The 27462-nt window shown below is 44.6% G+C and overlaps 1 protein-coding gene across 8 annotated transcripts in view; it reads right to left on the bottom strand.

The window, feature by feature from the left end:
* cd276 (CD276 molecule) overlaps positions 1-27462 on the bottom strand; it is a 350663-nt gene that overhangs the window by 212321 nt on the left and 110880 nt on the right. The gene's annotated exons all lie outside the window — the stretch shown is intronic.

The raw sequence follows: 27462 nt of genomic DNA on the forward strand, positions 1-27462 counted from the left end.
CCCCTCCTCCTCTCCATTTCCATGGACAACAGTGAACTGTGCTACTTTCTAGAGCAGCTGGATAGTAGATTGCAAGGGGGATTACTGATTGCCACTCTGCGACGCTGGCCGCTGCCTTGGCACAAACACACAAAGCTCCCTCTCTCCTTACTTCATTTCAGTCCCTCTGGACTATCTCACCTTGTTTAAGAGTTCCCAGGCTCAACTTTACCCTCCCAGTCTCTAATCAGCAAGGACGGCAACAACAGCTCATGCGATCTGCAAAAAAACTGGGTCACTGTTCTGGTTTCTATTTAAAAGCAGTATTGGAGAAGGGACATTTTCCACAGGATCCACTTCTGTAACACAAAAGGCCTCCTGTTTTTACAAGCAGTAAAAATGTTTTGCTCTATGAGAACATAGGAACAGAGGGAGTAAATGCTCCCTCTTGAGAGTTGACAAGAGGGGGGGCAATATTTGGGTAAGTTGGCACGGGAGAGAAACTCACCTGTTTCATGCCACCTCACCAATCAAGTGGGTCAAGGAGGGTCAAGGGCAATTTTCCCAAATTGTCAGGGATGAGAGAAGTGCTTAAGTGGTCAATTAATAGCCACATAAAGACCTTGACACACCACCTCCCTGCTCACCGGTCAGGCAGAAAGATCAACTAGTTTCCCGACCAGACTCCATCGTGTCCTGCCTGCTGGGTTGGGGATGGTGGGAGTGTATCCTCCAACTGCCTCATCTGGGGGCAATCAGACGCACAGATGGCTGGTAAGGAGATGGCGCTGAACAGCAGAATCCAGTGCCGAGAAGGCCTTGAGCTGTAGGCTTTAGGACCTAGAAGCTGTTAGCGTTACACGGAATGGTGTTAACGCCTGTGAGAGGGCAAGATGCTCATCATTGCTCACCCATTAGCTCTTAGACATGGCTATTGACAGCGGATTGGGTGAATGATCTCTCCAGTCAGTGTGGGGGGGGGGGGGGGGAGAGATGGGTGGCGGCATGTTACCTCATATGAAGTGCATCCGCACACTTTTGAGAAAACTCAAAAGGAACGTTTAACCCTTCCAGTTTCTCACAGTTCTTTACTTTGATTAGGACTTCAGTTTTGCAATCCTTAGTGCGACCATGTGGGGCAAATACCTGGAGGCTCTGGGATAATATCAGTGCAATGACAGCTTGTTCCTCCAGTGCTAATTCCCTGCAGAGATGCACTCCAAGCTGTTCACAATGAGTTTAGGTTGCAAAATGCACAGAACCACAATCTTCAACCTTGCCAGAAAACAAACCATGATCCTCAGGAAAGAAAGCACTCATTGATAAAAAGAAAAACACATTTCAACTGCATTCATAGAATCGTAGGATCCCTACGGTGTGGAAACAGGCCATTTGGCCCAACAAGTCCACATCAACCCTCCGAAGAGTATCCCACCCAGACCCATTCCCCTACCCTATTACTTTACATTGCCCCTGACTAATGCACCTAAACTACACAACCCTGAACACTGTGGACATTCTCATTTGTTAAGAAGGAAATCTCTTGTCCATCAAGGGCTGAGAAATTGCTCAAATGTATGGACGCAATCAATCAATCATTCTCGAAACTCTTGCCTCACTGGATTGATAGGAGTGAGACAGTGATAGATTGACTCCAGTGCGAGCCCAGAACTTCAGACTGCTAACCAGTGACTGCCCTGGTGGCAGGTCCTTGCATAGCACTTAAAGACGACAAAAGAAATCCGCTGGTGAAGTCACCTCCCTCTGACACATCCCATTGTCCAGGTGTGATCTGTGGGGCCTTGCCACTCAAATGGTTCAAAACAATCCCACTTTGAAAAGGAGAATGAATGTTCTTCCCCCTATCCTGGTTAATATTTATCGCCCAACACCACTAGACAACCATGGTTACATTGCTTTTTGAGGTAGCTTGCTGCGTGCAAGTTCATTACAATCTTTCATAGAGTCATAGAACCTCAATAGTGCAAATAGAGGCCATTTGGACAGTTGAGTCTGCACCGACCTCCCAAACAGCAACTCACCCTATCCCCTTAACTCCACACTTAGTGGTTTACACTGCTGCCCCACTGTGCCAAGGTCCTGGGTTTGATTCCAGCCTCGGGCGACTGTCTGTGCAGAGTTTGCACATTCTCCCCGTATCTGCGCAGGTTTCCTCTGAGTGCTCTGGCTTCCTCCCATAGATTAAGTAGATGGGCCATGCTAAAATTGCCCATCGTGTCCAGGAAAGTGCTGGCTAGGTGGATTAGCCATGAGAAATACAGGATTACAGGGATAGGGTAGCGGGTGGGATGCTCTTCGGAGGGTTGGTTTGGATGTGATGGGCTGAATATGATTACCATAGTTAACCTACCTCGCCTGCACACTACAAGGCAATTTAGCATGACCAATCCAGCTAACGGGCACATCTTTGGACTGTGGGAGGGAACCAAAGCATCCAGAGGAAACCCACACTGACATGGGGAGAATGTGCAAACTCCACACAGACAGTCACCACTACATCTCAAAAAGGTGCGCTTCCCTCCACTTCACCTGACGAAGGAACAGCGCTCTGAAAGCTAGTGATTTCAAATCAACCTGTTGGACAAAACCTGGTGTCATTGATTTCTGACATCTCAAAAAGTCCATCATTGGCTGTAAACTGCTTTGGAACATTCCAAAATTTGCAAAGATACTAAATACTGAAGGTATTTTTAGCATGCAGTACTTTACTGCTCAACACTGTGTAAGGTAATCAAGAGTTAATATTGAGCTGTATTGAGCTCCACCCAGTCTAATGACAGCACACAGTCTTAGGAAACAAAGTAGTCTTGCATAAGATCCTGATGGAGACAGCTGTGACATACCTGGCTTCTGATTGTTAGAAATATGCCTAACATGTGATAATAATTGTACCGACTGCTATCACAAGACATAATTTATTGCCTCATCTTTTTACAGTCTGGATATCCTGGGAATGTTTTCCTCAGTGCACAGAAGGCTGAGGGGCAGAGACAGCTTTCCCCTTAGTAGAGGGATCAATAACCAGGGCTCACAGCTTCACGGCCAGAATCAGAAGGTTGAGAGGGAACGTGAAAATTTTCTTTTACCCAAAGAACTGTGTGGATCTGGAACTCACCACCTAAAGAATGGTGGATGGGGGAAACCCTAAAGATATTGACATGAGCACTTGAAGCACCCTCGCATACAAGGCTACGGACCAAGAGCTGGAAACTGGGATTAGAAACAGATAGATGCTTGATGACTAGTGCAGACACAATGGGCTGAAGGGCTTCTTTCCATGCTGTAAAAGCTTTATGACTTAAGACATTATAGTGGTCGATCCTCCATCACAATTAGATAGACCATCGGAAAAAAATAGAAAGTTGCAACAGGGTAGCGGAGAGGTTTAGGCGATGGACTGCTCAACTAATGAGCTCTGCATGTGTGAGTTTGAATCCCATCCCTATCCATAATCTGTTAACTGCTCTGTTTAAAGGATTCTTGTGGTGAACTGATCTTGTCCCCACCTCTGGGCTAGAATGCCTGGGTTCAACTACCATCCTGCTCCAGAGCAGGGGAATAATGGCGTGTCTGAACAGTTGGTTAGAAAGGAGAGTTGGCAGCAGTGAACAATCACCACCCACGTATGAAATTGAGATCGAGGGAACATTGATGGGCAAACACAGAGGCTCTGGTTCATTTCTCCCCGTCCCCAAAAAAAAACCTTCTGCATCACGGTATTAGCATTTTTCCCAAAAACAAGTAATCTGGAAAAAGTGATAAAATAGGTCAAAATTAACTTGAGAGTGGGTAAGGAATAAAGCCTGAGGAAATCCTTTCGGACTGAAATTAGTCAAGGAGTTCGTCAAGGAGTTCGCCAAGGAGGTCACTGTAGTTCTGATCATCTTCTGAATGCTCAAGGCAGAAGCTATAAACTGAAACTTGCAAATACTCAGTCATTGCCAAATAAATTTTTGCTTCAAATGGTATACAAGCATGCAGCACAAATTAATGCTAACTGACAGATAGACAAGCTGCAGAAAGCAGACTCAGATATTCAAATAATCCTTAGTCCTTTGCATTTGGCCTTCTTCCTTTTTGAAAGAGACTGAATGAGCTTAATTATTAATGCAGCCAAAAGCTCTCAGCCCATCACGAATTAATTCCAGCTTCCGATGTCCTGACGGAGACAGCTCTCAATGCCCTACATTTTTCATGACTCACCCGGCAACAAGACCCAACGGCTGATCCCTGCGAGGAGCCAGAATGCAGACTCGCGTGCTAAGTGGGAACATTTTCAAGAAGCTAGTGCTGAACAATATAAAGAGATACGGAAACTCTGTCGAAAGGACTTCACACTCGCAGGATCTGGGAGAACAGAAAAACCCAGCTGATACTCCATTGTAACAGTGTGCCAATCCCTCAATATTTGGAAGTGTTATCTTCACACTTTGAGACACCATCCACTCTTTCATGTAGGTGTAACAGATCCCATGGGATTAATAAGCGCAGACTAATCGTGCCTATAATTCCATCAAGGGTGTGCCAGTCAGTGAAGTATTTTAAGTTTACAAGGTCAAGACAAGTCAATCTAGTTCTACCTGACCATAGGCTGCTCTGCTATGAGAGACTAGGCTGCTCTGCTATGAGAGAGACAGAGAGAGACAGAGAGAGACAGAGAGAGACAGAGAGAGACAGAGAGAGACAGAGAGAGACAGAGAGAGGGGTAAGGGAAGGAGGGAGAGAGAGGAACTAGTGGATGTTTTACCTGAGGGTCACAACACCTCGAGTGATGGGAGCGGAAGGTATCTATCAATCCCCATCAGCAGAACAGGAAACTGGTCATCACAAGATTATTCATGGGTGCAAATGGACAACATTGATTCATACATTACATGGTTGGCTGCATGGCAGGTTTGCAGTGCAGAGTGACGCCCAACAGAGTGGGTTCAATTCCTACACCGCTTGAGGACTCTCTTTTTCAACATTTCCCCTCACGAGGTGTGGTGACCCTCAGGTTAAACCACCACCAGTCCTCCCTCCCTCTCTCTCTCTAATAACAGAGCAGCTAATAGTCTGATAGGATTATTGCGACTTCACCTTGACCTTTTACACTTGAAAAAGGAGAAAGTGAGGACTGCAGATGCTGGAGACCAGAGTTGAAAAGTGTGGTGCTGGAAAAACACAGCAGGCCAGGCAGCATCTAAAGAGCAGGAGATCGATGTTTCGTTTCCCGAAGGGTTTAATGCCCGAAACGTCGATTCTCCTGTTCCTTGGATGCTGCCTGGCCTGCTGCGTTTTTCCAGCACCACACTTTTCAACTTTTACACTTGAAGTGCATCATTGACTAGCAAACATTTGATGGCATCCTGACATCGGTCTTGCCTTTCTTTTGGGCACCATCACCCCACCTCTGAAGTTTTTTCACAAGAACTACAAGCCAAGATAAAGAACGTATCTCAAAACACCAGGATTCCCACACTATATAAAAGAAAATCAAGACTTCACACTCAACACACCACTAGCACCACCCCCTCTCCCCCTTGCAAAGATGCCATGCAATATTCAGCAAGCCAAAACATCGACTTCTCCACCTCCTGATGCTGCCTGGCTTGGTGTGGTCTTCCAGCCTCCTGCCTGTCTACTTTGGATTCCAGCATCTGCAGTTTGTTTTTGTTGTTATATAATATTTAGGACAGGGGGATAAAACCCATACAATTAGCATAGAACAACAGATTTTCTTGCCATTCCCAAGTGGTCTTTCATTGCCAAGAGTCCACATATTACTAATTCAGATGCAAAGATCAGTCAAACACACAGAACTCTACATCCAATACAGACAGGTAATCCTGTCAGGGCTCCTTTTTTTAATGTGTGCTTCTAAGGCAGACTCCGTTTTCTTCATTGCAATTTTAATGAAATAACATCAATAAATACAAAAAAAACCATACAGAGTTAACAATTCAGAACTGGAAGGCAAAGAGATGTAACAAGTACAGAAGCAAGGAAGGCGATAAGGTGAAATGGAACAAAAGAGATCACTTGTGAATAGCTTGAAGGTAAGTGATTCTATCGCAAATGGTACAAGGAATTTAAAAAGGATAGCAGTGGGTGGTATGAATCCCAGAGAGACCAATAAAATGTTGTTTAAATATCAATTTTCTTCTGACCAAAGCAAAAGGGCCACACACAAAATTTCACATTTTAAGGTTTTCACTGTAACAAATTAACATGAACACCGACGAAACATTACTTAACAGGCAACTACGTTTAACTACAGAACCTGTATTTCCCCACTTATTTCTCAACAGAACTGAAATGTCCATAGTATACTCATGCATTGCACCATACTCTCGGTAGAAAGCGATTTGGGAGTTCAACATACCATAACATAGAATCCCTATAGTGTGGAAACAGGCAATTCAGCCCAACAAGTCCATGCTTACCCTCTGAAGAGTAAACCACCCAGACTCATTCCCCTACTCTGCTACACTGCTTTTACCCAGACTAATGCACCGAACCTACACATCCCTGAACACTATGGGCAATTTCCCATGGCCAATTCAACTAACCTGCATATCTTTGGACTGTGGGAGGAAATTGGAGCACCCGGAGGAAACCCACATAGACAACGTGCAAACTCCTCACAATCACCCGAGGCTAGAATCGAACCTGGGTCCCTGGCGCCATGAGGCAGTAGTGCTAACCACTGAGCCGCCATGCCACCCTGACAGGATCTCTTCACCTTGGCACACTAGGGTGAATCATCTAGTGTGTGAAATACAGTCATGTACACAATCTTCTGAGCATAGTTAAATGGACTCCTAATAGTGAGGCACTCTCTACAAAACCCCTTCCTTTTAAAGCTCCAAAAACTATGTTTCTTTGAAGGGGCAACCTGCTCTCACCAACACATTGCTTGGTGGTTAATTGAAAAATAGTCTTTTTTCTACCGGGCAGAGAAACACCTAGAATCATAGAATCCCTACAGTATGGAAACAGGTCGTTCTGCCCATCATGTCCACACCAGCCCACTGAAGAGGATCCCTCCCTACCCTATAAATGCTGCATTTCCCATGGCCAATCCATCTAACCTGCACACCTTTGGATGCTGGGAAGGAACAAGAGCACCCAGAGGAAACCCACACAGACACAGAGAGAACATGCAAACTCCAAACAGACAGTCACCCAAGGCTGGAATCGAACCAGAGTCCCTGGCGTGTAAGGCAGCAGTGCTAACCACTGAGCCACTATGCCACCTGCAAAGACCCACCTTTCACGGGTCTTCTTCCTACTCTTTGGATTAACACAGAGTCTATATGCATGGAAGCTGTGTCCAATTATTAAAGTTTGCACTTTACTTGCAAAGACCTTTGACTTAGTCTCTTTCCCCACGCCAACCAGGTCACATGTGCTTGTCTCTGGGCAGATTTTGCAGGAGGCCCCATCCCACTCTCCAAACCATCCAACTTTGCCATGAATTAAAGGAGATGAATGCAGGGCAAGTGAAGAAACACAAGGCCTAGAGGAGCTACAAAGAGCAACCTCAGATGCAGTCAAAACGCACGACCACTGAAGTTCCGATCTGAAATTGCAGACCTCAGTATAGATGCTGACATAAAAGCAAATACCACAGTCGCTGGAAATCTGAAACAAACAGAGAATGCTGGAGAAACTCAGCAGACCTGGCTGTGAAGGCAAGGAGATTGTGAAGTGCCATATTGAAAGATGAGGAACTGCTTCTTACACTTGTGTTGGGCTTGCTAGGAGGTTAAGGACCGGAAAGTCAGAGCAGAAGTGGAAGCAGGAAAAAATTAAAACAACACCAACTGGAGGCTCAGAGTCAGGCTTCCGAACTGAATGCAGGTATTCCCACTGCTGTCGCCAGACCTGCTGAGTTTCACCGGCAATTTCTGTTTTGATTTGATTTATTGTGGTCACGTGTACATAAGTACAGGGGAACGTTCTGTTTTGCGAGCAGTTCAGGCAGATCATAACAAACAAGGATATACCGATCATAGGGTGCTTAGACAGAGTAAAGCAGACAGATTACACTGCACAGGAGGTGCATAAAGCAAGATCAATATTAGCAAGATCAACATTATTTGAATTTAGAGAGCTCTATTCAGCAGGTATTCCACTATGCGTCACTCGAGGTGCATTTGATCCCTCCAATTGAATTTGATCCCTCCAGGATATGGAAGATATAGACTGTAGGGAAATAGATAATGACATCTTGCAAAATGTCCAGATTACAGAGGAGAAAGTGCTGGATGTCTTGAAACGGTTAAAAGTGGATAAATCCCCAGGATCTGATCAGGTGTATCCGAGAACTCTGTGGGAAGCTAGAGAAGTGATTGCTGGGCCAGTTGCTGAGATATTTATATATCGATAGTCACAGGTGAGGTGCCGGAAGACTGGAGGTTGGCAAACGTGGTGCCGCTGTTTAAGAAGGGCGGTAAAGACAAGCTAGGGAACTATAGACCAATGAGCCTGACCTCGGTGGTGGGCAAGTTGTTGGAGGGAATCCTGAGGGACAGAATCTACATGTATTTGGAAAGGCAAGGACTGATTCGGGATAGTCAACATGGCTTTGTGTGTGGGAAATCATGTCTCACAAACTTGATTGAGTTTTTTTGAAGAAGTAACAAAGAAGATTGATGAGGGCAGAGCAGTAGATGTGATCTATATGGACTTCAGGAAGGCGTTCGACAAGGTTCCCCATGGGAGGCTGATTAGCAAGGTTAGATCTCATGGAATACAGGGAGAACTAGCCATTTGGATACAGAACTGGCTCAAAGATAGAAGACAGAGGGTGGTGGTGGAGGGTTGTTTTTCAGACTGGAGGCCTGTGACCAGTGGAGTGCCAGAAGGATCGGTGCTGGGCACTCTACATTTTGTCATTTACATAAATGCGAAGCGTAAGAGGTACAAGTTAGTAAGTTTGCAGATGACACCAAAATTGGAGGTGTAGTGGACAGCGAAGAGGGTTACCTCAGATTACAATAGGATCTGGACCAGATGGGCCAATGGGCTGAGAAGTGGCAGATAGAGTTTAATTCAGACAAATGCAAGGTGCTGCATTTTGGGAAAGCAAATCTGAGCAGGACTTATACACTTAATGGTAAGGTCCTAGGGAGTGTTGCTGAACAAAGAGACCTTGGAGTGCAGGTTCATAGCTCCTTGAAAGTGGAGTTGCAGGTAGATAGGATAGTGAAGAAGGCGTTTGGTATGCATTCCTTTATTGGTCAGAGTATTGAGTACAGGAAGTTGGGAGGTCATGTTGCGGCTCTACAGGACATTGGTTAGGCCACTGTTGGAATATTGCGTGCAATTCTGGTCTCCTTCCTATCGGAATGATGTCGTGAAACTTGAAAGGGTTCAGAAAAGATTTACAAGGATGTTGCCAGGGTTGGAGGATCTGAGCTACAGGGAGAGGCTGAACAGGCTGGGGCTGTTTTCCCTGGAACGTCGGAGGTTGAGGGGTGACCTTATAGAGGTTTACAAAATTATGAGGGGCATGGATAGGATAAATAGACAAAGTCTTTTCCCTGGGGTCAGGGAGTCCAGAACTAGAGGGCATAGGTTTAGGGTGAGAGGAGAAAAGATATAAAAGAGAGCCAAGGGGCAACGTTTTCACACAAAGGGTGGTACGTGTATGGAATGAGCTGCCAGAGGAAGTGGTGGGGGCTGGTACAATTGCAACAGTTAAGAGGCATATGGATGGGTATACGAATAGGAAGGGTTTGGAGGGATATGGGCCGGGTGCTGGCAGTTGCGGTTGGGATATCTGGTCGGCATGGACGGGTTGGACCGAAGGATCTGTTTCCATGCTGTACATCTCTATGACTCTAATTCAAAACAGACAGTCTCATGAGCAGTGAATAGAGAGTTCAGTAATCTGAATTCTAACTTCATCTATCGATGGAGGTCCAGGGACATAGTGGACTCTCACAATAGAGTCACAAACTCTGTTTGGAATGTCGACCATGAAGGTTTAAAAGCCAACTGTGCAGCCATATCCAGTCTCGATGTTACGTAAAATGGATATTTCCTAGATGGCCCTACATGGGCAGCATGGTGGCTCAGTGGTTAGCACTGCTGCCTTACTGCATCAAAAACCCAGGTTCGATTCCATCCACGGGTGACCATGTGGAGTTGGCACTTTCTCCCTGTGTCTGCTTGGGTTTCCTTGCACAGTCCAAAGATGTGCAGGTTAGGTGATTGGCTATGCTATAGTGTCTAGGGATGCTCAGGTCAGCCATGGAAATGGAGGGGGTCGTGTTGGGTGCTCGTCAGAGAGTTGGTGTGGACTTGAGGGGCTGAAGGGCCTGCTTCAACACTATAGGGATTCTATTTGAGAGAGAGGAGTCAGCAAAGTAGAGAATGAAGCTATTGACATTTTAGATGGATACTGTGACTCCAGGTGGCTAAAATATCACGGATCAGGTATACTGCTGAAGGAGTACATGGGACTATGCATCTTCCAATACAAACGTGACTACATTCTCAGGGAGACATTGATTAAATATAGTTTACTTTCTCTTGCATTGAACTCTCATTTTCCATTGTCATTTGGGCTGTCCTATCCATGCTGGTTCTTCAAATAATTCAATAGTGCCTTTCTCTGTCTCAGGTACAATTACACTATTTAAAAGACATTTGGACAGACTGATGAATAGGAAAGATTTAAACTGGTATGGGCCAAATGCAGGCAAATGGGACTAGTTTAGTTTGGGAAACTTGGTCGGCATGGATAAGTTGGACCCAAAGGTCTGTTTCTGTGCTATCTCTTCAAAGATATGCAATAGTCTCTGATTCCAATGCTCAGAAACGCAAACCAGGTTTTAAGAACATTTTTGCCTCAAGAAATCACTGCTCTCCTTCAATTACGGAAACCTACAGCAGAATAAAACCCATTCTGCCCATTATGTCCGTGCTTTGACACAAGTGGAAGTCAGATTCGGTATTTGTGCACTTGTTGGAAATATTGAGACACTTCACCAAAATAGAACATCCTCATGAAAAGGTGCCAATTTTACTTATTATGAATTTAAAATGGGAAATCCCTGTGTTGCAGAATTGTCATATTTTTGACAATTTTTTGGTACCAATGCAGAAACACAGCATGCGTACGTTCTTAAACATCTCATACAACATTGATTATTTTCAAACAGCCATTGATTACAAGTCATCAGGATATAAATGGCAGACTCTCTGGCCTTTTTTTTGAAGGATGCTCATTGTCCTCATCTTCCACAAATGCAAATACAGAATATCAGAAGCCAACAGAAATTTCCCTTCCTCATTGCAGTTGGACATTGATGAAGGAGCTGAAGTGCAATTATTGACCATCCAAAGTACATAGTCGATGGGAGGCTTTCATCAATAAAGCTAATTATGTACTGAGGCACAGCAGGAGGCCATTTGTCTCAGTCAAAACAGCTTGTCTTAGTCTTGCACAGCCTCTGGTCCACGACTTGGAAGTAGTAGACCTCAGTATCTGGTTGTTCACGTACACCATCTTTGGCCACTGGGGGCTGACGAGAATGGGAATGATGGAAGACCTCCATGTGCTTGGACATCTCCTGAGGACATTCAAGGCAGCTACCCACAGGGTCAGAGAAGGTTTGAGGTGCAACAGGCGCGTGGCATGCATGCGCAGCACATGTGAAAGAGGTGTGCACGAGAGACATGCAGGTGACATGCCATGAGAGGGAGGTGAATGGGTGACGTCATGTGGCATGTCATGTGCTGTGTGTGAGGTGTGCTTGTGTGACACGTCATGTAATGTGGCATGCACCATGTGACAGACATGTGTGTGACATATCATGTGCCATCTGTGTGTGTATTCGTGAGACATATCATGTGACATGTGTGGGTCAGTATTGTGTGTCATCTGTCATGTGTATCGGTGTCTGCGTGTAGGGGGCATGATCATTCCAAGGCAACGTTTGCCACCTAGCTGAGCCCTGGGGAGGGGGATTCTGGTATCTGTCATACACCTGGCACCTTGTGCCAGCAGTGAATGCCAGCTTGGTCAACACCCTATGCTTCAAACCTTATGTCTCATTTTGCCTTACTCAGAACTTAGATAACGGATTGCACCCCTTTCAAGAAAGTTTTCTTTTGAACAAACTGGCTTTCCAAACAGAGTTAGCTCTCTATAGACCATAAGCAACTGGATGGATAAATGATGCAGAAATTGGTAATGGGTCAAACAGTGATACAAAACAGGCCAAAGGGATGCAACATCCGTCTGTGGATAACTATGCTCCTGAGATGTGGCAAACTATCACAGTGTGGGAAGGCAATGAAAACATAGTGTGGGGTCAAGTCGGTAAGGAGTGCCCCACATGCAGTCTGATCAGACAGTGGACCCATCCTGAGGCAACCTAGTACATGAACCAATGAGTCAATAGACTGCCAACAGTCACAGTTTATGGTAGAAATAGTTTATGTTCAGACAGATGAGTGACAATGAAGTAGTCTGTTAAGCGAGGAAGGTGGAAGTGTTTCCAAATTACCCATCTTCCAATGTGCTGCTCCCCTCAATCCAACCAGTGTTCACTTCAGAGCAAAGCTTCCCCAGTTGACTCAAGACATAGAGGGGGGCACTGCACGGTGGCTCAGTGGTTAGCACAGCTGCCTCACAGTACTAGGGACCCAGGTTCGATTATACCCTCGGGCATAATCTGTGTGGAGTTTACACATTCCTCCCCCATCTGTGTAGGTTTCATCCAGTTTCTTCCACAGTCCAAAGATGTGCAGGTGGGTGGATTGGCCTCTGGAAATGCAGGGTTACAGGGTTAGGGGTAGGGATTGCATCTGGGTGGAATGCTCTTCAGAACTGGGCTCGATGGACTGAATGGCCTGCTTCCACACTGCAGGGATTCTAATTATCCTTTGACAGCAGTTTTTCTATTACCTTCCAATGTTGACTTTTTTTGAAAAGTACTATATATTTGATGGAGAGGTTGTAGGGCAGGGGAAAAGAAAGAACCAGCCCAAAGTCAAAAAGAGTCAATGCATAATCAATGGGAACAAGGAGCTCGTTCTGTGCTGAACTACACTCGGTGTGGTTTTTCCTTCCCTCGGGTGGGGTACCAAGAAGGATACATTAAAAGGCAACCTCACCCTTCTGAACACTTCCATAATTAAGCATCCCCTGAGGGGTCCATTGGAACCTCCCACAATTACCACCATTGCTCAATTAAGTGCCATGTTCAGAGGTATCAAGTTGCCACCTTTCCAATGTCCTGAATCACCAGCAGATGAGAAACCATAGCGACCCCTTCCTGATGGGTTTGGGTCCAGGGCTTAATGCCCCTGCTAGGGGCAATCTGGAGTACACCTGTGGGGCAACAGAAGGGGTTTCTGAAAGTCACACTCTTTATCTTTGCTTTCAAAACCGAGCCCCCCAACCCCACTCCCAACACTTCAAGAAGGGAAAACAAGAACTTACCTTCTTTCCAGTGATTCCCTCAGGGAATTGGCCTGGAATGGCAGACTTTAAGACTCAGAAGCTACCAGCCTCTGATTGGTCAGCAGCTTCTGAAGCCTTAAATAGGACAAACTATTTGCCCTTGTTTACCTATTAATGAGCTGATAGGTGGGTAATACTGGGTTTTCTCACTAGGGTTCGCCTTTCCCTATCACTTTGAAAGAAAAAAAATCGAAAAACTATAAAGATAAATAGCAAGGGTCCTTAACTCCAGAGTCGGGCAGTTCAAAATAAGGGGGGGGCACATTGTAAAGATGAGAGCAGAATGACTCAAGATGACACAAAGGACAACCTTTTTAATACAGAGTAATTTGTATGTGGAATGAACTGGCAGAGGAAGTGGTGGAAGCTGGTACAGTTACAACATTTGAAAGAAGTATATGGATAGAAAAAATGTCCAAACATGTGGGCCAAACACAGGCAAGTGGGACTAGTTTGATACCGGACCATGGTCGGCACGGAGGAGTTGGACTGAAGGGTCTATTGCCATGGAAGTTTCTAGCAGTTAAAATGATCAGAGCCACAGCTTAATAATTTGGAAAGGACTTTAAAAAGGTTTGAAACAGTGTGTGTACTCAAACTATATTAGCAGTTGCTTAAAGTGTACCTATTGCTTCTGTATAATTACCTCAATGCAAAGAAATGCAACTTTACTTTTAGCCTGATCACACAGAGGTATTTGCTCCCTTCCAAAGTAAATAGGATATTGCAGTTTATTGCTACTTGGCAGAATATTTTGATTTAAGAGTCAAAATTGGCCCTGGACCTTGCAGTCTAATTGAAGTTGGCCATCATGTCGAAAGATCCATTTGAGATGTGGGGATAATAAAGGTAAATGTCTGTTTTCACTGTGAAATCCAAGTTAATGATGTAAGGAAGGAGCTCTAAAATGAAGGAAATGGTGCCTGAATTTAGGGACACAAATCGTCCAGAGAGATTCACACAAACTAATTCGCTTTCTTCAGGGGAGTGAAGTGGATTGAAAGGATGTGCAAAGTACTGAGAGGAAAGACCAATGTGCACTGGATGCAGGTTAGTCAATGGAGCACGGATGGAACAGCAAAAAGTGTAAAATTAACAAGCATCAAGCACAATTGAAGATGAGAATAAATATTTCTTCACACAACAGTGCATCTGTGATACAGAGACCTAGCAAATTCACTTAATGGTATGTTAATTAGTCACAAAGAAAGCAGCTGGTGAAACATCTGGTAAGGAAAAGAATTGAAGCTTCTCCGAATAAGTATTCTCCATGCATTGAATACTCTGCGGAGTTAAGACATTTCTGAACTCTGAGCATTGCAAATACTGAAGCAAGGAAGACAACTAGCTAAGGATGAATAATGTCAGGTGCAGAGGGATCTGTTTAAACTATTCACTACCTGCAGTTATCCTATAATCAGAATATACTGAAATATTCAAAACTTAGGCTCGGCTTTATTAATAGGGCTTACAGCAAAGAGTTATACTGAATCAGTAAATGACACTAATTGTACCTCAGCTGAAGTATGGAGTACAATTCTGTATTCCACACTTCAGAATGGATGTGAATGCTTTGAAGGCAGCACAGAAGAGATATACAAGAATGGCCGCAGGGATGTGGAATGTCACTCACAGAGACAGATTTGAGAAATTGGATCTAATTTCCTTGCAGAGCAGTAGGCTAAGAGGAGATCTGGTCAAGGTTTTCAAAATTATGAGGAGTCTGGACAAAGTAAACATGGAAAAAAAACCTGTTCCCACTAGTAACTGAATCAAGAATGAGATGGCACAGAATTAAAAGTGATTTGCAAAGGAAGCAATTGTGATATGGAAAGAAGCTTTTACATCCAGAAAGTGAGTTGGTTCTAGACTGCCTCAAAGTCTGGTGTAGGTAGATTCAATCAGGGTACTCAAGAGGGCATTAGGTGAATACTTAAATTAAAATGCTAGATTTAGATGTATTTACATGAATTTGGAAAGGCAAGAATTGATTAGGGATAGTCAACATGGCTTTGTGAGTGGGAAATCATGTCTCACGAACTTGATTTGAGTTTTTTGAAGAAGTAACAAAGGGGATTGATGAGGGCAGAGCGGTGGGTGTGATCCATATGGACTTCAGTAAGGCATTCGACAAGGTTCCCCATGGGAGACTGGTTAGCAAGGTTAGATCTCATGGAATACAGGGAGAACTAGCCACTTGGATACAGAACTGGCTCAAAGGTAGAAGACAGAGGCTGGTGTTGGAGGGTTGTTTTTCAGACTGGAGGCCTGTGACCAGTGGAGTGCCACAAGGATTGGTGCTAGTTCATTACTTTTCTTCATTTACATAAATGATTTGGATGTGAACTTGGGAGAAATAGTTAGTAGGTTTGCAGATGACATCAAAATTGGAGGTGTAGTAGACAGTGAAGTGGGTTACCTCAGATTACAATTGGATCTTGATCAGATGGGCCAATGGGCTGAGGAGTGACGGATGAAGTTTAATTTAGATAAATGCAAGGTGTTGCACTTGGGGAAAGCAGATCTTAGCAGTACTTATACACTTAATGGTAATATCCGAGGGAGTGTTGCTGAACAAAGAGTCCTTGGAGTGCAGGTTCATAGCGCCTTGAAAGTGGAGTCGCAGGTGGATAGCATAGTGAAGGCAGCATTTGGAATGCTTTCCTTTATTGGCCAGAGTATTGAGTACAGGAGTTGAGAGGTCATGTTGCAGCTGTACAGGACATTGGTTAGGCCACTGTTGGAATACCACGTGCAGTTCTGGTCTCCTTCCTCTCAGGAGGATGTTGTGAAACTTGAAAGGGTTCAGAAAAGATTTACAAGGATGTTGCCAGGACTGGAGGATTTGAGCTATAGGGAGAGGCTGAATAGGCTGGGGCTGTTTTCCGTGGAGCATTGGAGGCTGAGGGGTGAGCTTATAGAGATTTATAAAATCATGAGGGGCATGGATAGAATAAATAGACAAAGCTTTTTCCCTGGGCTGGGGAAGTCCAGAACTAGAGGGCATAGGTTTAGGGTAAGAGGAGAAAGATATGAAAGAGACCTAAGGGGCAGCTTTTTCATGCAGAGGGCGGTGCATGTATGGAATGAGCTGCCAGAGGAAGTGGTGGAGGCCAATACAATTACAACATTCAAAAGGCATCTGGATGGGTGTATGAATAGGAAGGTTTGGAGGGATATGGGTCAGGTGCGAGCAAGTGCGACTTGATTAGATTGGGAGATCTGGTCGACATGGAAAAGTTTTACCAAAGGGTTTGTTTCCATGCTGTACATCTCTATGACTCTAGATTAAGGTTTATTGTCATGTGTACTCAAGTACAGAACTACAGTGAAAAGTTTACAATGTTTACATGGCACCATCTTAGGTACAAAATACCTTGGTATAAATTTTAGATACAAAATAGAGAAATAAAAGAAGAAAAGTTACATTATCATACAATGATCCATAGTATAAGTTAGAAAAAAAAAGTTAAAATGATAATTATTATAGTTAGATAAACAGATCACAGTATATTGCAGTAGATCAGCTCAGGAGGCTTCCACACATGGTCTGGCATGGAAGGTTACACTGAAAGATCAGAAGAGAGTGTTGCCAAGTCCCATGATGCTCATTTAGAGATCGATGCTGACAGTGGGTCAAAAGACCTCCATTTGCATTGCAACTATTCTCTGATTCATGTCTTACCCAATGAGGGAGCAAGGTAGACGTCTGGCTGTAGAAGATAATGTTTCACATACATCGAGATTACTGATGAGGAAGGTAAAGAAGGATAATACTGACACCAATTCCTAAGGGACTCCTCTACTGACTGGACCTGTGCAATTATTTACAACTGCTATCTACACCAATAGGTCTTGATTCTCATCGTTCTGCCAATCTATCAAGTCAAAATATTGCTCAGTTGTCTTTTGTGCATCAATTTATCAAAGATTGTTTGACAGCCTACAGAATGCTAAATGGATGACTATCACCCACACATTTGTGACCTGTGCCAAAAATTAAATACACTGGCTAAACAAGTTATTAAATTCGCCAGATTTGCAAGGATTATCCTCCAAAGATGAATTGAATTCATACTTGGAGTCATTCCTGATAAAGAGTTCATGCTCGAAACATCGACTCTCCTGCTCCTCAGATGCTGTGCTGTGCTTTACCGGCTGTGCTTCTCCAGCACTACACTTTTTGAAACCTCGCTGGAGTTGAGAAGAACAAGATGTGACCACATAAAGAAGTAGAAAATTCCTAGTGAACTTGACAAGTCTGAAGCTTCTAATGACTAGGGAAGCTAGATCTACGATTCATAATTTTACGCTAAGGGCGCATCATTTGAGAGAGAGTTGAGAGATTTCTCTGCTCAGAGCATTGTGAATCTGCAGAATTCCATTCCACAGAGAGTTATGGGTGCTTTGTCTTTGAGTAAAGAAGCTTAAACAATAGTAATCAGAAGGTAAACGTTGGAGTGATAATAACTCAGTGGAAGGTGGCTGCGATTGCTGGAGGTCAATCATCTCAGTTCCAGGATATCACTGCACTCATCAGAGCAGCATCCAAGGCCCAATCTCCTTCAACTACCTCACCAATGACCTTCTTGTCATCATAAGGTCAGGAGTGGAGATATTTGCTAATGGTTGCATAATGCTCGGCACCTTTCCTACTTCCTCAAATACTAAAAATCTTTATCCAAATGCATCAAGACCTAAACAACATTCATGTTTGGGTTGATGAAACAAAAGTAATATTTGCATCAGGCAAGTGGTGTGACAGTGACCAGCTCTAATAACAGAGAATCAACCATCTCTACCTGACATTCAATGGCATTACTATCACCAAATCTTCAAATGTCAACACTCTGTGGGTCACCATTGACCAGAAACCAAATTGAACTGCCAATATATACTGTGGCTACAACAGAGGCTGGGAATTCTGCAGCAAATCTCTAACTTCCTGACTTCCAATTGGCTATCCATCACCTACAAGGCACAACTCAGGAATGTGATAAGCCAATCCCCATTTGCCTGGGATCAGAGCAGCTCCAACAACTTTCAATAAGCTAGGTAGTTGCCTGTAAACTTTAGACAGAAACATCCTAGTCTAACTCCTGGATAACTCTCTGACTTAATAACACGCGGTTACACCACCATCCAAACCCTAACCCTTCAACTCCCAATCCCACAGTAATCTGACTATATCCCCAAACAAAGCCCATTCCCACCTCACCCACTTGACCTGATTCGAACCCACCATCTTACACCCCTTCCCTCACCCTCCTGACCTGACCAGAACCCAGCAGCCTACACCCCTCCCCTCACCCTCCAGATCAATTCCACTCCTATCTCAGCCAGTTACCCAGCTACACATTGATCACAGTAAAAAGCTGCTTAACTGCCCCGGAGTTTTTCAGTGTGCTCGTGAATGAATGCTTAGCAAAAACACATCAATTACTGAGAGTTGTGAACGCAGCCCAGTCCATCACGCAAACCATCCTTCCTTCCACTGACTCCAATTCCCGCTGTCTTGGGAAAACAGCCTACATAATCATAGGCCTCTCCCATTCCAGTTATACTCTCTTCCATCAGGCAGAAGTTTGAAAACACGTACTAACAGATTCAGGAACAGTTTCTTCCTTACTGTTATCAGACTTATGAACAGACCTCTCATATAGTAGAGTTGATCTTGCTCTGTACCTTTGCTGCAAGTATAATATACTCTGCATTCTGTGCTATTGCCTTGATGCACTTATGTAACTGATTTGTCTGGATAGCTCACAAAACAATACTTTGCACTGCATTACAGTACGTGACAATAATAAATCAAATTCAATCAGAAATCGAAAAAGGAACTGGCTCCTCTTTCCCCATCATAACAACACGATATAAAAAAGCAGTTCAATTTAAAACACACTCTGCCTTTCTGAAGAAGTTAGGATTGGAAAACCCTAGCAAAAATCTATAACTCTCCGATGACGATGATTAAAAAAAGGAGCAGAATATCAACCTGATACTCAAACTTGATGAAGGAATCAATGACCGAGGAGCCTAGACTCGAGGTAAAGGGGCAAGAGGTAAAGGGGTTTAGAGAGGATTGTGAGGATATCCTTTTCACTCAGATGGAAGTGGGAGTCTGGAAACCATCATAACGTTGAAGTAGTATTTATCGAGGTATATAAGGGGAAAGTGAGGACTGCAGATGCTGGAGATCAGAGTCAAAAAGTGTGGTGTTGGAAAAGCACAGCCGAACAGGCAGCATCCGAGGAGCAGGAGAGTCGACATTTCGCGCATTAGAACTTCATCAGGATTGTGGAGGGAGGGCTGAGAGATAAATGGGATGAGGGTGGGGGTAGGGGCATATAAGGCTTTGGACTAGGCGCTGGAAAAGGGGATCAGAATAGCAACTAGTGCAGACTGGGTGGGCCGATGGGCCTCACGACAGTGCATACTATTCCCAGTTAGTGTTCATTGAGATGGTTTCGGAGATTAGGAGGAGTGTAGTGAAGAGCATTAATACAGACTTGATATAAGCCGAATAACCTGATTTCCCGTTACATATGAGCTAACATGGCATTTCCAGTGAAATAGCTTTTCTGATGTTGGCCACAGCACATCTTTCATACCTTCATAGCATCTGAAATGAACGTAATGACCAGAGCAGCCTAATGGCACCAAAATGATACTATCAATGCCATTGTAGGAGGCTGGAGCGTTCTTGCACTCAGCGGCTGGAATCTGCCTGGAGATAAATTCTCTCTCATGCATCATACTCCACAAATGAGATGTGCTGCACATGAAGGACAGATTTATTCAGCTCAGCTTGGAGTTATGAGGCATTAAACAGCCTAACGTGTCCTGTAACCTGTTGGAGCGCTCTGATGCTCAGCTACAGGAAACCATAAGTGCAAAGGAATAGTTAACATTGAGAACGGCAAGTTAGCAGTGAATGTTTGCCCACGCATTTCATTGATTCAATTTACTAACTGTTTAGTCGGAATAGCTTCATGAAGCAGAACGAGGCTTTAATTTTAGGTACAGAAATATTTACATTATATTCCAGTAGGAAAATATAGTTTTTGAAACAAACAGTTTTTGTAGTCCAATGAATTTTGTTGCAAGGCATTCTGCATCAGAGACATTTTCTACAGTGAGGATCAATCAGCCAAATATGCACTTTGTTCGGAGATGGTGAGTGCAGGAGGCATACTGGCAGAACTTCCCTTCAGGAGTTGCATCTGTACAGCTGCTCAGTCGAATGCATAAACCTCTGTGAAGGCTCAACAGGGTAAATGCTTAGAGAGTGTCAACCCCTGACAAGAGTCTGGGAGGAGGGGATCATTTTAAATGGAGATGGAGAGAAATTTCTTCACTCAAAAGGTGGTCACAGATTGGCATCCTTTACCCCATAGAGAACCACTCAGAATACCACAAGGCTGCAATTGGTCAACTCGTGAACCCGGAGGGAAATCCAGGAATACAGCTAGAGGGCAGGACAGGAGAGTCTGGAGTTCAAAGTTCATTGCATGGGACTCAAGGGAGCACGGAGCTTTATCTTGCTTCCATTTCCTGCTTACAGCCACACCATACGTGCCAGCCTGTTCAAAATCATCTGGTTTTGGCCTCTGAACCCAGAAGCCGCTGATCTGACTGAGACTAATTTAGTCGAGCCCACACAGAGTGGGCAGGAATTCTTTTGGAATTGACACTGGCCTCATGGAATCTTGACACCAGCAAACCAGAGGATGGGTATTGCTTCCCAAAGTCACTCTTGAAAAGTACCAAATGCATCGATCTACTTACAGACAATACTGTAATAACGAGTGCGGTGCTGGAAAAGCACAGCAGGTCAGGCAGCATCCAAGCAGCAGGAGAGTCGACTTTTTGAGCATAAGCTCTTCAAGGGCAGGAGCACATGCCCGAATGTCATGCCCCTCGGATGCTGCCTGACCTGCTGTGCTTTTCCAGTGCCACTCTCTCAACTTTGATCTCCAACATCTGCAATCCTCACTTTCTCCTAATATTGCGATAATGCCCAGGTTTGATCAAGCGACAAATATTGACCACAACAGCGAGAAAGACTCCCCAGGCACCGATTTCAACAATGCCACGGGATCTGTGACCCAAGATGGGTGATGGGAACTTAGCATGAAAACTCATCCAAACAACACCTTCAACAGTACATCAACCCCTCATCATTGCACTGGACAGAGTCAGCTCAGAATATGTGCTCAGCTCTATAGAATGGGATCTGCATCTTCTGATTCAAAGGCACGAGTGTTTCCTAATGAACTACTGATAACCACATATGACAAAAACACAACCTCATTGAGAACACTCGACAAAGCAGTGTCATGATGATCCTCGTTTACAATGGACCGATGATGATGATGATGATGAAGAAGAACCTTATTCATATAAGCCAAGGTCACCAACCACAGCCTCTGAACCATAGAATCACTACAGCGTGGAAGAAGATCCTTCGGCCCAGTCCATACCAACCCTCTGAACAGTAACCCACTCAGACCCATTCCCTACCTTGTTATCCTATATCTAACCCTGACTAATGCACCTAACCTGCACATCCCTGAACACTATGGGCAATTTATCACAGCCAATTCACTTAACCTGCACATCTCTGGAGTGTGGGAGGAAAACGGAGCACCCAGAGGAAATCCACGCAGGAACAGGGAGGATGTGCAAACTCCACGCAGACAGCCGCCAGAGGCTGGAATTGAACCTGGGCCCCTAGTGCTATGAAGCAACAGTGCTAAACACTGAGCCACCGTGTCACCATTGCCGACAGCATGCCATGTCTCATTTTCCAAAATCCTCATTTGCCATTCTTTTCATTGAGTTTAACCCTTAGATGATATTTCTGATCAAACAGCTGCTTTGTAAGCATTTAGCACAGACCAATTTTCACGCATTTATTTATTTAGCAGAGTTAAGTGACTAAAGAAATATCAATCAGGGGAAGTCTATTCCCATGAAGGAGTACCTTCCCATTTTTCTGTCCAACACATCTCATCTAGACTGGAAAGGTTAGCTTGCTCACTCTCAATGGATGCTGCCTGACCTGCTGTGATCTCCAACATTGTTTTGTTTTCAGTACTTCTCTTTCAACTTCCAACCTTGCACAGTTTCGTAACTGTGGCTGAACCAAGCAGTAAATAGCCTCAAGGCACAGCACAATGGGAGCTCTACCTCACTCCAATCTCTCAGACTGGAAATCTAAATCTGGGACCCTGTACACATCTACACATTCCCTGGAGGCTCACAAGCAATTCAAGGTTGTCATCAACCAGGAAGATTGGAGATTTAGGTGTTGATTGGATCAATAGAGCGAAGATTTCTTTGGCCCTTCCAATTAAATAATCACACTCCCTTATCGCCCCTGTTCGCCAACTGCCACTGGCTCCCAGGTGAGCAACAACTTCATGTTCAAATTTCCATCCAGGTTTTCCAATCCTGGAAAATATCCTCCGAGAATACCTGCACTGACTCTGGTCTCCAGTGTCCCTGATTTTAACTGAGTAACTCTCACCTCCTGACTCCCCAAAACCTGCCCACCATCTACGAGGCACATGTTACATAGAACATAGAAAAGTACAGCACAGAACAGGCCCTTTGGCCCACGATGTTGTGCTGAGGTTTAATCCTAATGTAAAATATAGCGGCTTAACCTACGCACCCCTCAACTCACTGCTATCCATGTGCATGTCCAGCAGTCGCTGAAATGTCCCCAATGACTCTGCTTCCACTACCACCACTGGCAATGCATTCACAACTCTGTGTGTAAAGAACCTACTTCTAATGTCTCCTTCACACCTTCCTCCTAATATCTTCAAACTATGACTCGTACCAGCCAATCCTGCCCTGGGGAAAAGTCTCTGGCTATTGACCCTATCTATTCCTCTCAGTATCTTGTATACCTCGATCAGGTCTCCTCTCTTCCTCCTTCTCTCCAGAGAGAAAAGTCAGAGCTTATTCAACCTCTCTTCATAAGGCAAGCCCTCCAGTCCAGGCAGCATCCTGGTAAACCTTCTTTGCACCCTCTTCAAAGCCTCTGTATCTTTCCTATAGTAGGGTGACAAGAACTGGACACAATATTCCAAGTGTGGTCTCACCTGGGACTTGTAGAGCTGCAGCAAAACCTTGCGGCTCTTAAACTCGATCCCCTGGTTAATGAAAGCCAAAACACCATATGCTTTCTTAACAACCCTATCCACTTGGGTGGCAACTTTGAGGGATCTATGTACCTGCACACCCAGATCCCTCTGTCCCTCCACACTGCCAAAAATCCTGTCTTTAATCCTATATTCAGCATTCGAGTTCGACCTTTGGGAAGTTGGGAGTGTGATGGAATACTTGCCACTTGCCTGGATGGTGCGGCTCCAACAACACTAAGGAAACCTTGACACCATCCAGGACAAAGCAGTCCACAATCATTCAATCTCTCCACCATCGATACTCAGTAGCAGCAGTGTGTCCCATCCAGAAGAGACACAAGGAGGTCACAAAGGCTCCCAAACCAATTCTGAAATTCACAACTATGACATTGTGAAGGACAAGATGAAGTGTCAGACTGGGGTGGGAAAGTTAAAATCACACAACGCCAGGTTATAGTCCAACAGGTTTATTTTTTAACTAGGTACTTTCAACCTGGTGTTGTGTGATTTTAACTCTCAGAATGACAAGGAGAGCAGATAAGTAGGAACACCACCAATTGCAACGTCCCCCTCCAAGCTTCTCACCATCCCGACTTGGGAATCTGCTGCCACTCCTTCACTGTCACTGGGTCAAAATCCTGCAATTGCCTCCCTAAGGGCATTGTGGATCTATCTACTGTAGTGATTCAAGAAGGCAGCTCACCACAATCTCCAGGGCAACCAGGGACATGTGATAAATGCTGGTCCAGGCGGTGGTGCCCACATCCAGAGAGGGATCTTTTAGAAAATGCTCCATCTTCAGTGGCTGCACCTTCAGTTGCTTAGGGCCCAAGCTCTGAAATCCATCCTTTATGACACTTCGTATAACATTTCTCTTTGACCACGCTTTTGGTCACCTGACCTAATAACTGAGAGAGAGACTCTGAGTCCTATTTTGTTTTATAACATTCAAATGAAGCAACTCAGGACATTTAGTAAGTTAAAAGATGCTATAAGGAAATACAGGTTATTGTTGTTACCTGACCTTTGCAGGTCAAAAGGGAAATTTCATTCAGCTTTCCTTCACCTGTCAGTGTTGCTCATCTCTGTCAAGAAACTGGTACATTGAATAGAATCCACACCAACAAATTGTGGATATTTCAATCAACTTGCTCAGTCACGTTACAACACGTCTGGGACAGGTGGAACTTGAACGCTTACCTACTGGTTCAGAGGAGGGACATTAGCACTTCCCCAAGAACAATTTGATTCCAGCCTCAGGCGACTGTCAGTGTGGAGTTTGCACATTCTCCCAGTGTCTACGTGGGGTTGCTCCGGGTGGTCTGCTTCCCTCCCACAGTCCAAAGATGTGCAAGTTAGGTGGATTAGTCATACCAAATTGCCCGTAGTGTTCAGGGATGTGTAGGTTAGGAGCATTACTCAGGGGAAATATAGAGTAATAGGGTAGGGTAATAGGTCTGGGTGGGATACTCTTCAGAAGGTCGGTTTCCACACTGTAGGGATTCTAATTCTTACAAAAAAGCTGTACAACATCTTTGGTGGATGGTGTGCAAGGAATAGAAACCAATTTTTTTCACTTTACACTCCTCACATAAAGCTTTACAGTGAATTAGAATCATAGAGTCATATAACACGGAAACAAAACCCAGATTGGATTCTAGCCTCAGGCGTCTGTCTGTGTGGAGTCTGCACATTCTCCACGTCTGCCAGTTTTTCCTCTCGGTGCTTCGGTTTCCTCTCACAATCCAAAGATGTGGGTGACACAGTGGCACAGTGGTTAGCACTGCTGTCTCACAGCACCGGAGACCCGGGTTCAATTCCCACCTCAGGCGACTGACTGTGTGGAGTTTGCACGTTCTCCCCGTGTCTGCGTGGGTTTCCTCCGGGTGCTCCGGTTTCCTCCCACAGTCCAAAGGTGTGCAGGTCAGGTGAATTAGCCATGCTAAATTGCCCACAGTGTTAGGTAAGGGGTAGATGTAGATGTAGATGTAGGGGTATGGGTGGGTTACGCTTCGGCGGGGCGGTGTGGACTTGTTGGGCCGAAGGGCCTGTTTCCACACTGTAAGTAATCTGTAAGTAATCTAATGTGCAGGTCAGGTGAATTGGCCACACAAATTGCCCATAGTGTTAGGTGCATTAGTCAGGGGTAAATATTGGGTAGGGGAATGGGTCTGGGTGGGTTACTCTTTGGAAGGTCATGTGGACTTGTTGGGCTGTAGGGCCTGTTCCCTACTGTAGGGAATTTAATCTAATCTAACCTAATCTTCCATCCAACCAGTCTACGCAGACCATAATCCCAAACTAAACTAGTCCCACCTGGCTACGACTGGGCCATATCCCTCCAAACATTTCTTATTCATAAATTTATCCAAATGTCTTTTAAACATTGTACTGTACCCACATCTAACATTTCCTCTGGCAGTTCATTCCACACACGAACTACATTCTGTATATTTAAAAAAAATTGCCCCTCATATCTTTTTTAAAATCTTTCTCCACCTGCCTTAAAAATATGCCTCCTAGTTTTGAAGTCCCTCACCCTGGGGAAAAGACCCTTGTCACTCACATTATCTATGCACCTCATGAATTTATAAAACTCAATAAAGGTCGCCCTTTCAACCTCTTCTTATGTTCCAGCGGAAAAATGTCCCAGCTTTTCCGGTCCATTTATATAACTCAACCCCTCCTTTCTTGGAAACATTCTGGTAAATCTCTCCTGAACCTTTTCCAATTTAATAATATCCTGCCTGTAACAGGGTGACCTGAACTGGACACTTATCCAGAAGAGGCCTCACCAATGTCCTCACCACAATCTCAGCCCAGTTCTGACATCCCAGCACATGCCACGCTCCAAAAAGAGGGGGAATGCTCCACTTATCCAGATCAATACTTCACCCATCAACAACAGACCATCTCATCACTTAACTCATTACTGTTTTAGAGAATTTACTGAGCACAAACTGGATGCAGTATTCCCGACTTTACAACGGTGACCATACTTCATAACAGCCAAGTGCTTAATTAATTGTGAAATGCTTTGTGATGACCTGCAGTTATTAAATGTGCTGTATAAATTTGGGAAAACAAATCTTAGCATGACGTATATACTTAATGGTAAGGTCTTGGGGAGTGTTGCTGAATAAAGAGATCTTGGAGTGCAGGTTCATAGCGCCTTGAAAGTGGAGTCGCAGGTAGATAGGATAGTGAAGGCAGCACTTGGTATGCTTTCCTTTATTGGTCAGAGTATTGAGTACAGGAGTCGGGAGGTCATGTTGTGGCTGTACAGGACATTGGTTAGGCCACTGTTGGAATACTGCGTGCAATTCTGGTCTCCTTCCTATCGGAAAAATGTTGTGAAACTTGAAAGGGTTCAGAAAAGATTTACAAGGATGTTGCCAGGGTTGGGGGATTTGAGCTACAGGGAAAGGCTGAACAGGCTGGGGCTGTTTTCCCTGGAGTGTCAGAGGCTGAGGGGTGACCTTACAGAGGTTTACAAAATTACGAGGGCAATAGATAGGATAAATAGACAAAGTCTTTTCCCAGGGGTCGGAGAGTCCAGAACTAGAGGGCATAGGTTTAGGGTGAGAGGGGAAAGATACAAAAGAGACCTAAGGGGCAACGTTTTCACACAGAGGGTGGTACGTGTATGGAATGAGCTGCCAGAGGAAGTGGTGGGGGCTGGTACAATTGCAACATTTAAGAGGCATTTGGTTGGGTATATGAATAGGAAGGGTTTGGAGGGATATGGGCCGGGTGCTGGCAGGTGGGACTAGATTGGGTGGGATATCTGGTTGGCATGGATGGGTTGGACCGAAGGGTCTGTTTCCATGCTGTACATCT

The sequence above is a fragment of the Chiloscyllium punctatum genome, chromosome 33 (genome assembly GCF_047496795.1).
Source record: "Chiloscyllium punctatum isolate Juve2018m chromosome 33, sChiPun1.3, whole genome shotgun sequence".
In the NCBI taxonomy this organism is placed as follows: domain Eukaryota; kingdom Metazoa; phylum Chordata; class Chondrichthyes; order Orectolobiformes; family Hemiscylliidae; genus Chiloscyllium; species Chiloscyllium punctatum.